We start from the raw sequence: 12,082 nt of genomic DNA, 5'->3' as shown, positions 1-12,082 counted from the left end.
GTGGTGCATGTGGGCTCCAGGATCCTGAAGGAACAAATGGCGTATGAACTTGTTGGTCACCGGCTACCACGGGACTGCACCTTCTGACGTTGTTTCACTACCTTGTTGATTAGACGTCAAGGTCAAAGACTCGCGAAATGGCTTCAGTTTGGGATTCCAGTCAGTATTCCAGCCCTCTCAGAGATCGAGTGACTTATGTGGCGCATATCTATTTGGTGCCTCCTTGTACCAATATTTGTGTGTTTAAATGAAAATAAAAAAACAGTTTGATTAAGTAACAGTTGCTGCTTAGGATTCATTGCAATTTTAATTGTAAACATGCTGATATGTATCTCTGTACTTAACCGCATTTCATATCAATACATCAAGAGTAAAAATGGATTTCCTTTTCCCTTGTATTAGGAGAAGACAAGCAGACAGGTAATATGTTCGGTAATTATAATGAATAGACCAGTGCTAGTTCATTTATCCTAACATGCTATTGTCATATTCTGATATGTCAATTGTTTATTAATCTTGGATTTTGGTTATTGCACGAGATCTTATATTCTAGCTTGCAAACTGAAATGATCAGCAGTTGAGACATTCGTTTTTCGAGCGTAGTGTCCGTAAAAAATTAGCAACAATCTAAGTTGTATTTCTCATGAAGGTTTTATTTTCGACTCGATGTTGTAGTTGATTGGTGCCTGAAAAGATGTTAAAAATAGTTCCCATATTATGGCATATGAGTGTTTAATTCTTAATGAATCCATTCTAAACACATAAGGAGTTATACCAACATATTTAGGTCATGTAGCATTGTTTGTCTAGTTAACGCCTATTATTGGTTAGATCATTGTATTGGATTTATTTATCCATGGATTACATATGATCTAGCGGTGACTTAATGATTTGAGTTATAGCCCCGAATTCTGCTACACCAATATCTGCTATGAAGTCAGGGTAGTAATATTACTTAGCTTCAGATAAACAATGTTAGTCGAAGTCGTATACATTATAAATTTGTACTTGAAATACATCGTGTATTATTGAGTCGACTTTAGACATAATCAATATACAATCCGGTATAAACAACCATCAGCATAAGACGTCAAACCGCATCAGACGGCATAATGAAATTACCAAGAGGAATAGCAACATAGTCGAAATAATAATGGCATCAATGATAGTGCCAAAGATTACGCATTACAGAATACATTTCAAAAAGAAGTGATGAATTTGCAAAAGAGAGTATTAAGCAGCATTGATAAAGCTCAAAATTTAGAAGATGGAGAATCAATACAGCTGATCATTTCTAAGCAGTTTCATCCGTCTACAACCGTTGATTTTACTGCCCCTAACTAGAGTAGAAATTCAACAGCCCAATCAAACAGTAATTGATTTTAACGATTATTAGGGTGGCTTGTTTTATTTCTTTCTCCAAACAACATTGTATCAAGGTAGATGGTAGTTAGTGATACATTAGACTTTCCAATTTACCTCGATTGATAGTGGTTAAGAGTCTTTTTGATTATACATTTGAACAAGATTGAAAGTGCACGATTACTCCTATAGGGAAAATGGATATGATCAGTAATTAACAGTTAACACTGAGTCAGATTTATATCAGTTTGCTTGTTTATATGCATGAAATAAGCTCATACGATCTGGTATAGTGTTACTAGTCAAGTAATTTGGATCCACAAAATCCATCTGATGTTAATCAACATATGCTCACTAGTGACTGGCCTCAAGAGGTATATCCTGGAGTTCTAGTGAGAAGCATGACCAGTGGGGTTCAACCAGGTCTGTCGTGAGATAGTAACTCACTGAAGACAATGGTGGATGTGTCGCTCAATCTCGTGGATTAGTTGAAGTTAGACATTAACACCGTGTGATCCCGGCTGGCGGATAAGTGCTCGCGCACGAAACCAGTAGGTCCGGAGTCCGAACCTCGCAGGGGGTGAGGTTGTGGATGCGCACTGCTGAGGAGTCGCACAATAGGACAAAACGGCCGTCCAGTGCTTCCAAGTTTTCCATGGTGGTCTAGCTTCAACTGACTCATGATCTTAACCATTGAAATTTGGATATGTTTACAGAAAAAAGGGAAAAGGGAATGTACAACCTTGTACCCATGTAAAAGTAATCCAATGTTAAAATAAGATCAATTTTTGTTTTAAAACTGATATTCCAACCTATAGATTTGATGAAAGTATGAAGTTAGAGATCAAATGTCAACATGTTTACATTGATAAAGTGTTTCACACTTCAGTAATATGGAAGGGATGTTTAATTATCCAATAGATCTACTCAACAGACGTACCAGTTCATTTAAACAACGAGTATTTGCAGGTTATCTTATTTTGTTCAATGAATTTACCTCGCCGATTATCCTCTTTTATTATTGAACATAGTAATTATATGGTATGTTAAAAATAGAAGTTCAGTCTTAGACTAGTTCATACTTTAATTATCAGAAAGGGGTTTTATGGATATTATAGTAAGTCTTAGGTTCGAATCTCGTGAGGCGGGATCATGGATGAGTGTTGATGAGGAGTTCAAAACTAGGACGAAACGGCTGGCCAGTGCTTCCAGGTTTTCTATGGTGGTCCAATTTCACTTGACTCATGAATTCAACTATTACAATACGATAATTAAGAATTCGATACAATAATGACTAGTGATGAATACCATAGTATGAGCGTTAAATTATTTCAGATGACTCTCTATCTCATATTTTAGGTTATCACATTTTTCAAAGAAATCGTATTCCACTACATCAACATTCTGTTGGTAGATCATGATATATGATAACAAGTTGGTGTGATATTGTCCTAGTTATACTTAAATTAACATCCCTGATGCTTCCGCCGCCCTGGATTCAGTGAGCTGATGTGTTAACATCTACTGCCTCATATTCTAAAGCCCCAATCATAATATAGGAAAAGATAGATGTGCTCATGCATCCATATATATCAAAGCATTGGACGACCGTTTCGTTCTAGTATGGGACTCCTCAACATTGCGCATGCACGGTCCCGCCCCGCGAGGTTCCTAAGATTCCCTGATCTTTATGCGAAATTCGACTATTTTTACAGTCGAACGTATTGTTCAAATGTTGTCGCAACATGCTGTTTGACAATGTTATGTCCACGTCCTTTAATACTTATACCTGAGAAAATGAAGAACCACTTCAATTCTTACGACGCAAAAGTGGAACATCAAGACTGGTACAAATGAAGAATTATTAGACCTCAAAACACGACGATAACGATGCTAGTCGCAAATACACTCATCTATATATTGATTATACACCCGTTGTAGCGCATGAGAACACAAGTGTTGACAATCAAATGTGTTAGAACACAAACTTACAGAACATCTTAATAAACTCTGAGAAACATACAGTAAATAATTCATTTGCAGATTGTCAATCAATCGTCTCAGGCTTCATTGTTCTATTATCACATCAATCATTTACTGTCCTCATTCTCTTTTATTCGATCTTCTTAACATTCTGCCGCCAGGCATTTCAATTTCGATTGACGATACATACTACTTGTATTTGTCGACATCAGTAGCACACAGCACACCGTTTCGATTTTTATTTAGAATGAAGTCACATCTACAGAAAATACCCAGAGTACTAACAAATCACATGCTGCATGTCATATTGAGTATAGTGCATAATAATTTGATACAATAACATCGTCTCTTGAACAAATAAATTAATTTCAATAGTTGAAATCACCAGTCAATTGAAGCTAGACCACCATGGAAAACCTGGAAGCACTGGACGGTCGTTTCGTCCCATTGTGGGACTCATCAGCAGTGCACACCTACGAACTGAATAAAATACTGTATAATATATCGCACTAGGAAACAAAAACAAATACTAAGCCGAGTAATCGTCATACTGAATTAAAACGGGAAAAATGTTTAACGAAAATTACATTGGACAAAAGAAACTAAGTTTGTTTTTTAATCCTGTCATATTAAATACGTAGGTGGTATTTGTGGAGAAGTTGAAGAAAGCTCTCACTTCGCCTTATCAGATGTTTTCTACAGCTGGAATAGTTTATTTTGTAAATGATATTTGGCTATCAAGACTCAGTAGATAAGTGGATAACGCGATGCTGTTTGAAGCGAACGGTACTGGATATGAGTCCCAAAGTGAACATCAAGTCTGAGATATAGGTGCATCAAGTTGACTAAACGCGCGTCCTAGATTCCACTGCTAGCCACTAAACATCTTTGCATACAAAGCATGTGACCTAAGGGAATATTAAGGCAGTCCGCACAGAATGTACAATAAGAGATGCCAATAAGTGGAGACTAATCAATTATCGTCCTAAACAACAATGGGAAAATACAAGTAAACAACACAAAGTGAATTTAGGGTACTTGGCTTCTGTTTGTTATTTCATCCTTTAGTTTACATAAAAAAGGGTGAAATTGGCATGGCATCTGCTCAGAGTTTGTACGCACAGCCGTGGAATGCTCCACATTTCACGCACTCCATTCTCACCTCCGAAATCCACATTATTGCCCCCGAATGCCCTGGTACGGCCGAGAATATGGAGAGTCCGCCCTCCCTCTCGAAATGCTCTCATATGGCCACGTGCATATAGCCTCTACCAGGGAAGTCGTAATCATTGCCTTCTCGTGGCGAGGGTGTTGTTCACGAAATTGAGAGGACGAAAAGCGAATGTCCGGCACTTTAACCGGGTTGGTGGACACGAAGAGTCCCCCTAGGGGAGTTAGAAAACCCTGATCCCAAACGAATGGTGCACATGGGCTCCAGTATCCTGAAGAAACAAATGGCGTATGAACCAATCATTGGTCACAGGCTACCATAGGACTGCATCTCCTTACGTTGCTCCACTGTCTTGTGGATCAGACCTTCAGGCCGAAGGCTTGGGGTGTGGCCCATTAAGAAAACCACGTGCTTCAGTTTGGGTTTCCAGTTAGTGTTCCAGCCCTCACACATATCAAATGAGATTTGTGTGGTGCATATATATTCGGTGCCCCTTTGTACCAATATCTATGAGTTAAAGTAAATAAATGAAATAAATCTGTGCCAAACGGACTCAATAATTTTATTTTATTCTTGAATAGGAAATACAACAAACGGATCATCCTACCATATATAGAAAGGGGTATATTAGATTACGTTTCTGTTGATAGGTTTGATTAGTATTTCTTGATAAAGTTGCATGGATACTTGATCTTTTGAAAAATGGTCATCATATATTTTTATTATTTCTACACATTATAAGAGTATGGTTGTATGTCTTCTTTCTTTTGAATACAACTTTAACATGTCAAGTGTTGGATAGATCCCAAGAGATAATAACAAAAGGAATAGGTCTCTATAGATATCTTCAATAGGAATTCATAAGGGAAAAATCAAAAGCAATCAATAACAGCCGATAAAAAAACAATGTAAAAGGTGAATTATGAAAAAGTAAACAAACTAGTGTAGAAGAGTACTAGATAAGATGAATACAATTATAGGGAATATGAGGTAACTATTAAAATAACAATCTAGAAGAGGAAGTGTTTGAAAAGACTACCTACTCTCACCTTTCACATTTTCATTAGTTATTAACTGAACCATGAAGACATTCACATATTAGGGGAAGCACAGAATGCAGAAGACAGCTTGGATGTCATTAAACGATTTGCACTTCACAGAAAACTTTACTCTCCTATCGCATACACACCAACAAATGTATATGAAGACAGTTGAGTATAGTAGCAGTAGACCTCAACATACGCAATAGAAAAGCAAGATCCTGAAATACAACAATGCGTACACCAACTAAATCACACTTAATGGTGAAGCTTTGAACGAAGTGGAAGCTTTTACGTACCTGGACAACATTGTCTATAAACAAAGAAGATATAAAGGCACGGATCGATAAAAAGAAGGAGAGCATTCATACGATTGAAGAGTATATGGAGCTGCAAAGAACTGTCATTCAAAATCAAAGTTAGAGTTTCCACAACAAACTTTCAAACAGTTTCATTACACAGGGGTAAAACTCGGAGAACTACTACTACAATCCCCAGAACAGTACAGATATTTATAAACGATTGTCTACCCAATGTACTTTAAATCCAGTGACAAGAGAACATCAGCAGTATCCCACCCTGGGAGAGAATAAACCAACTGCCAGTTGAGATTAGGAAATAATGGTGATGAACAGAATACACTATGGGAAAACCATTAAACTACCTTACAAGCTAAGCCCTAGCCTGGGACCCTAAATGCTAAAGGAGAAGAGTCAGACCAAATGAATGAATAGCTCTTGGCAACAGTTGAAACGGAGAGCCGAGGAAAAAGATTCTTGAAGATCTCTAGTCAGCTTTGTATGCATTAAGACGGCTAACATTCTTGAGTGCTACTTTTTCTGAAATTCTGACTTCTATTTTGATAATTTAATCTTGATATACTAATGAAATATAGTCACTTGAACTGATCCATATATGTATGACATTCTACTTCACTAATGACTGTTACTTATTATCAATAGTGTCAATCTATGTAATTAGATTTTATTACATTTTAAAGTGTATCCGCATCTTATCTGTAACGAAGATGAAGATAAATTCAGTTGTCAATCAGTAGACATTTTATTTTATAATAAATATTACTTGTATATACAATCTTTACTGATCAGATTTACTTACTCACTTACGCTTGTTACCCCTCATAAAGGAGCATAGGCTGTTTACCAGGATTCGCCATCCAACTCTATCTTGAACAATCCATTCTAGTTGTTGCCAGTTGCTATTCATCCTCTTGATGTCTACTTCCGATTCTTGATACAGTGTTTTTTTTTTACTTTCATCTTTTCTGTTTCCATTCAGGATTTCAAGTTAGCGCTTCTCCTTAGCTGGAAGTTAGCTTGTTCTCTCCCATAGTAGGCTATTGCTGATGGTATCTGGCTAATTGACATTGAGTATATTGTGTAGACAATTGTTTTTAAATACGTGTACCTTTGTGATGATGGTTGTGGTAGTTCACAAAGCTTCAGCTCAATACAGTAGAACTATCTTGAAGTTGGTATTGAAGATTGTGACTTTGATATTAGTTGACAGACAGTTGTTTTGAGTTCCATATGTTCTTCAAGTGTAGGAATATTGTCCTTGTTTTTCCAATGCTTACAATTACATCTGCATCAGATCCTCTACGTTCATCGATGATGATACCCATCTAATTGCTGATCAGAAATGTCGGTCCGTCAACAACGTAGAACTTCGTAAGTCCGTACATCAGTTCAAGTTGCTTTACCACAATAGCACACAGATACAATTGTCAGTTCAAATCCCATAGTGATAGAGGCAGTAATCGGAAACATTGGGGTTTTGTTGTTATTCAAGAAGTATAATCCAGTGAAATAAATTTCGAAAGAGACAAGAAGAATTCAGAAGATTAGAATTTGAGAGAACACAAAGAGTGGATGCACCTACGCCACTGCAAACGATTTTGAGCCATGTTTCATTCAACGTCTCTAACCATCGATTATTATCATCTCACGGATCTCAACCAGGTAGTCTACACCTACCAACTTGTCAGTGACCTCATGGATTTGTGACATGTTTTAGTCTGACCGCCCTTAGCTTTCTTCCAACCTACTCCTACACTAGAGAACATCGCATGTCGGGGCAGTCGGTGGTTAGGCATACGTAAAAGTTGTCACAGCCATCTCAACTGATGAAGTTTCATTAATTCGTTAATTGATTTGCCATCCTTATCTAGTACTCATTTCTGAGATGGTGAAGATTTGTAGCTCAAGTGGATGATTTTGATGGAATTTCGTTCTCTGAGCTGAATGGTTTGGTCGTGTGGATTTCATCGTTCTTCTGAACGACATCATCAGCACTTCTATCTGACGTTTGTGCTGATGATGTCTTTCAGAAGAACGATGAAATCTCCACGACCAAACCATTCAGCTCAAAGAACAAAACTCCATCAAGAGTACTCGTTTCTTAACAACTTCATTACTTACTCGTTGATCAAGAACTATCTATCTAGTTTAATATGAAACACCTAAACCATTTATTACATAATAATATGAATGTACAAAGTAGTAATACTATTTAAATTGAACATTTATTGATTAAATGTTTTAAAAATTTTCATCAATTTTTGTCATTGATTTTTTGATTTTAAGCGCTTTGATTAAATAATTTTGATTTATGTACCTTAATAGAATTTTGACAGTTGTTGTCATGGAGATTAAAAATTGAAATATAAAATTCAATTTAGTTACCTTTAATTCAATCATTTAATAATAAGGATTAGTTCAATATGACTATAACATGAACTTACCGGAAAATATTTGATTTGATTTCTTGGATCCAAACCAATGGTGCATATGGGCTCCAGTATCCTGAAGGAACAAATGGTGTATGAACCAATCGTTGGTCACCGGCTACCATAGGACTGCACCTCCTAACGTTGCTCCACTGCCTTGTGGATCAGACCTTTAGGTCCAAGGCTCTGGGTGTGGCCCCCTAAGAAAACCACCTGCTTCGGTCAGTATCCCAACTCTCACACAAACCGAACGATTTATGTGGCGCATATCTATTTGGTGTCTCCTTGTACCAATGTTTATGTGTTTAAATAAATAAATAAATAAATATTTCTTGGATCTATTATAATGGATGCTGTTTATAAGTAGTATATGATGGGAAATGGGCATTGAATTAGTAACCATTGTTAGATAAAGTGAAAAAGAGTCTTAGCATATCGAAAGCATGGTGTTAGTAGAACATCAGTCAAGGTTATATATATCAGAAGGGTTTTTGTGGAGATTGCAGTAATTTCAATAGTTGAGATCATGAGTCAATTGAAGCTAGACCTATTGTGGGACTTTTTAGCAGTGCACATCTACGAACTCGCCTCGCGGGATTCGAACTGAGGACCTACTACGTATATGTAATATATCTGGGAATGCATTGAAGAAATCATCAAACTGCATCATGAAGTAAGCGCTAACTTGAAATTTTGCATCGAGAATCGGAAGCAGACATGAAAAGGATGAAAAGCAACTGGAAAGAATTGATCAGGACAGAGTTAGATGGAAAATGTCGGTGAGAGGCCTATACTTCTCCCTGATGGTTAACAGGAGTAAGTAAGTAAGTATATGTAAGATATAAATACTTGGTAACTTCTTTCAGTAAATGTATATCCCTTCTGCCTGTTGTTTGAATAAATAGTATATACCTTTGATGATTTATGATTTGGAAATATCACTTGGCTATTTCTTTACATATGACCGCATAATGTAAATGACCTTACATTTTGAGTTTATTCAATTTGACTGTACATATTAACTTTTACTAGCGAAGTAATAAGTTTAATAAACTTCTTTAGACTACTCATAAGTAGTGTAAACTTCATACACAAGCGTTTACAGTGATAATATGGATTTAGTATCAGAAGGGGTTTGTGTGTATATTATTAGTAATTTCAAAAGTTGAAATCATGTGTCTATTGAAGCAAGACCATCATGGAAAACCTAGAAGCATTGGACGGCCATTTCGTCCTATTATGGGAATGCTCAACAGTGCGTATCCACGATCTCGCCTCGTGAGATTCGAACCCAGGACCCATCAGTCTCACGCGCAAACACTTAACCTCTAGACCACAATATGGATTTGTTCGTTTGACTGAGATGATTACTACAGTGGATTTTTACTAAAATGGTAATCATCGAACAAAGTGTTTGCCTTTATGTCCATCTTAAAACAGTAGTACCGATTATATAATTTCTAACATTACTGGGCTACAAGTTTAAAGAGTCAAAAGGAAGAACCCGAAAAATTGTTGATGAATATGAGTAAGTTTAACTACTATTGTTTCAATGTTATGTTTTCATTTCGATTTGCCGGATATGACGTGTCGTTAGACCTTGTGGTTGAAGTTCCGATAAGAATTAAAACACACATTGCTAGTAACGACGAATATATGCGCCACACAAGTCATTCGACTTGTGTGTACGCTATGATATTGTCAGGGTACCTAAACCCCGAATATTTGGCGTAAAGGTCTGATCCAACATACAGTGGAGCGACGTTGGGAGATGCAACCCCATGGCAGCCAATCACCAACAATAGGTTCATACGCTAATTGTTTCCTTAGGATACTGGAGCCCATGTACACCATTGGTTTGGAATTAGGATTTTCCAACTCTCCAAGGTGTATCCTCCATATTCATCAACCGGGATAAAGCTCCGGATATTCGCTTTTCATCCTCTCAACTTCGTAAACAATAGTAATGCCACGAGAAGGTAGTGAGTAGGACTTCCCTGTCAATGGCTGTACACGCAACCATTTATATAGGTACTTGAAATGCTCGTACAATGTGGTAGATCGGGAGAGTCTTCCAAATTGCTGCAGGAATAAAGAGATACAACCTGGAGGTGCTTGGGATCAGTGAAACACATTAGACAAAGGTTGGACAACAACGACTAGCTTCAAGGGAGCTTCTGTTATACTCTGGCCATGAAGAAGGAAATGCCCCACATACACAAGGAGTTGTATTGATCCTATCCAAACAAGCACAAAATGCACTTATAAGATGGGAATCTCATTGACCAAGGATCATCAAAGCCTCCTTCATAACAAAGAAAGAGGGAACTTCAATGAACATCATCTAATACTATGCGCCTACCAACGACTACAATGAAGACGTTAAAGATCAATTCTACAATAGGCTGCAGTCAATCATCTAGAAGTGCCCAACAAAGAATTTGACCATTCTGACGTGACAGGTATGTAAGTTACATATTACTGTTTGATATTATTTAATTTTCTACACATCATTTAAACAGAATTACTTTCATTAAACTAAATGACATAGATTTCAACATTCAAATATTTTCTGAAACACTTTGTAAATGATATGTGAGAACGAAATTCGATATTAGTTGTTAAGTGATCTCTAATTGGTGTTAATGTCAATCGAGTTATTTCAATACACTTCTATACAGGGAAAATCAACTCAAACAATTGAATTAGCTAATTGCAAATAGATTATAAATAACATTTCAGTTATATAGTAACTAAATAAGTTGGTTTTCTAAAAGACAAATAGATCAAACTATTTGTAACTATTGCGTGAATGGTTTGAAGTCATATATTGCTGATATCTAGTGGCAACATCATGTTAGTAATGCAGAGGTTCAGTATTGTGTGTTCGGGAACAGCGACGACAATTCAATTAGTGTCACTATCTTAAAACATCGAATTCAGTAGCTTGGACATGATCTACGAATGTCGTCACAGAGAATTCCACCTAGTGCATTATTTGCCTAGGCTGGAACCAGTTAGAAAAGGCGGAGACGTGGTTAATGTAATGACATGGTATGAAAGAAAGTTGTACAAGACTGGCTTCTGTCGATCCTTCACGACTTCCTGGTTGGAGTCCTAGAGATGGTGCAACATAGTGGCTAGAGACGTTATCATACATAACTTAGAATAGAGGCCAGTGGCGATCCTGCTGTAACTTTCTTCATAAAAATGAACGTAACTTCTTTAACTGGGAGAATTCTTTCTGGTTGTACTTTTGCTAACTGAACTACCTCTCTCATGATTATTATTTTACTATCAAACACTAATTTCTTTGTATTAATGAGCCTTATTTATTGTTGTTCGTTTTGTAGTGGCTAAAATAGGGAAGAACAGGAGTTAGTAGTATATTTGAGTAAACATTATTAATTTAATAATTGAACTCATGAGTCAATTGAAGCAAGACCACCATCGAAAACCTAGAAGCACTGGCCAACCGTTTCTTCCTATTATGGAACTTCTCAGCAGTGAGTATCCACGTTCCCGCCTTACGAGACTCGAACCCAGGATCTATCAGTCTCGCGCGCGAATGCTTAACCTCTAGACCGTTGAGCTAGCCGGAATTTAGTGGTGTTAATGTCTAAGCTAAACTAATCCACAAAACTATGTGACAAATCCACCATTGTCTTCAGCGAGTTACTATCTCACAACAGACCTGGATGAACTCCATGAAATATCTCTTAAAGCATTTCTTGATTATAATCAGAAGGGGCTTTTGTGGAGATTGTAGTAATTCCA

Source organism: Schistosoma haematobium, chromosome 2 (assembly GCF_000699445.3).
Source record: "Schistosoma haematobium chromosome 2, whole genome shotgun sequence".
NCBI classification, from domain to species: Eukaryota; Metazoa; Platyhelminthes; class Trematoda; order Strigeidida; family Schistosomatidae; genus Schistosoma; species Schistosoma haematobium.
The sequence above is the reverse complement of the archived record's forward strand: the minus strand, read 5'-3'. Positions refer to the sequence as shown.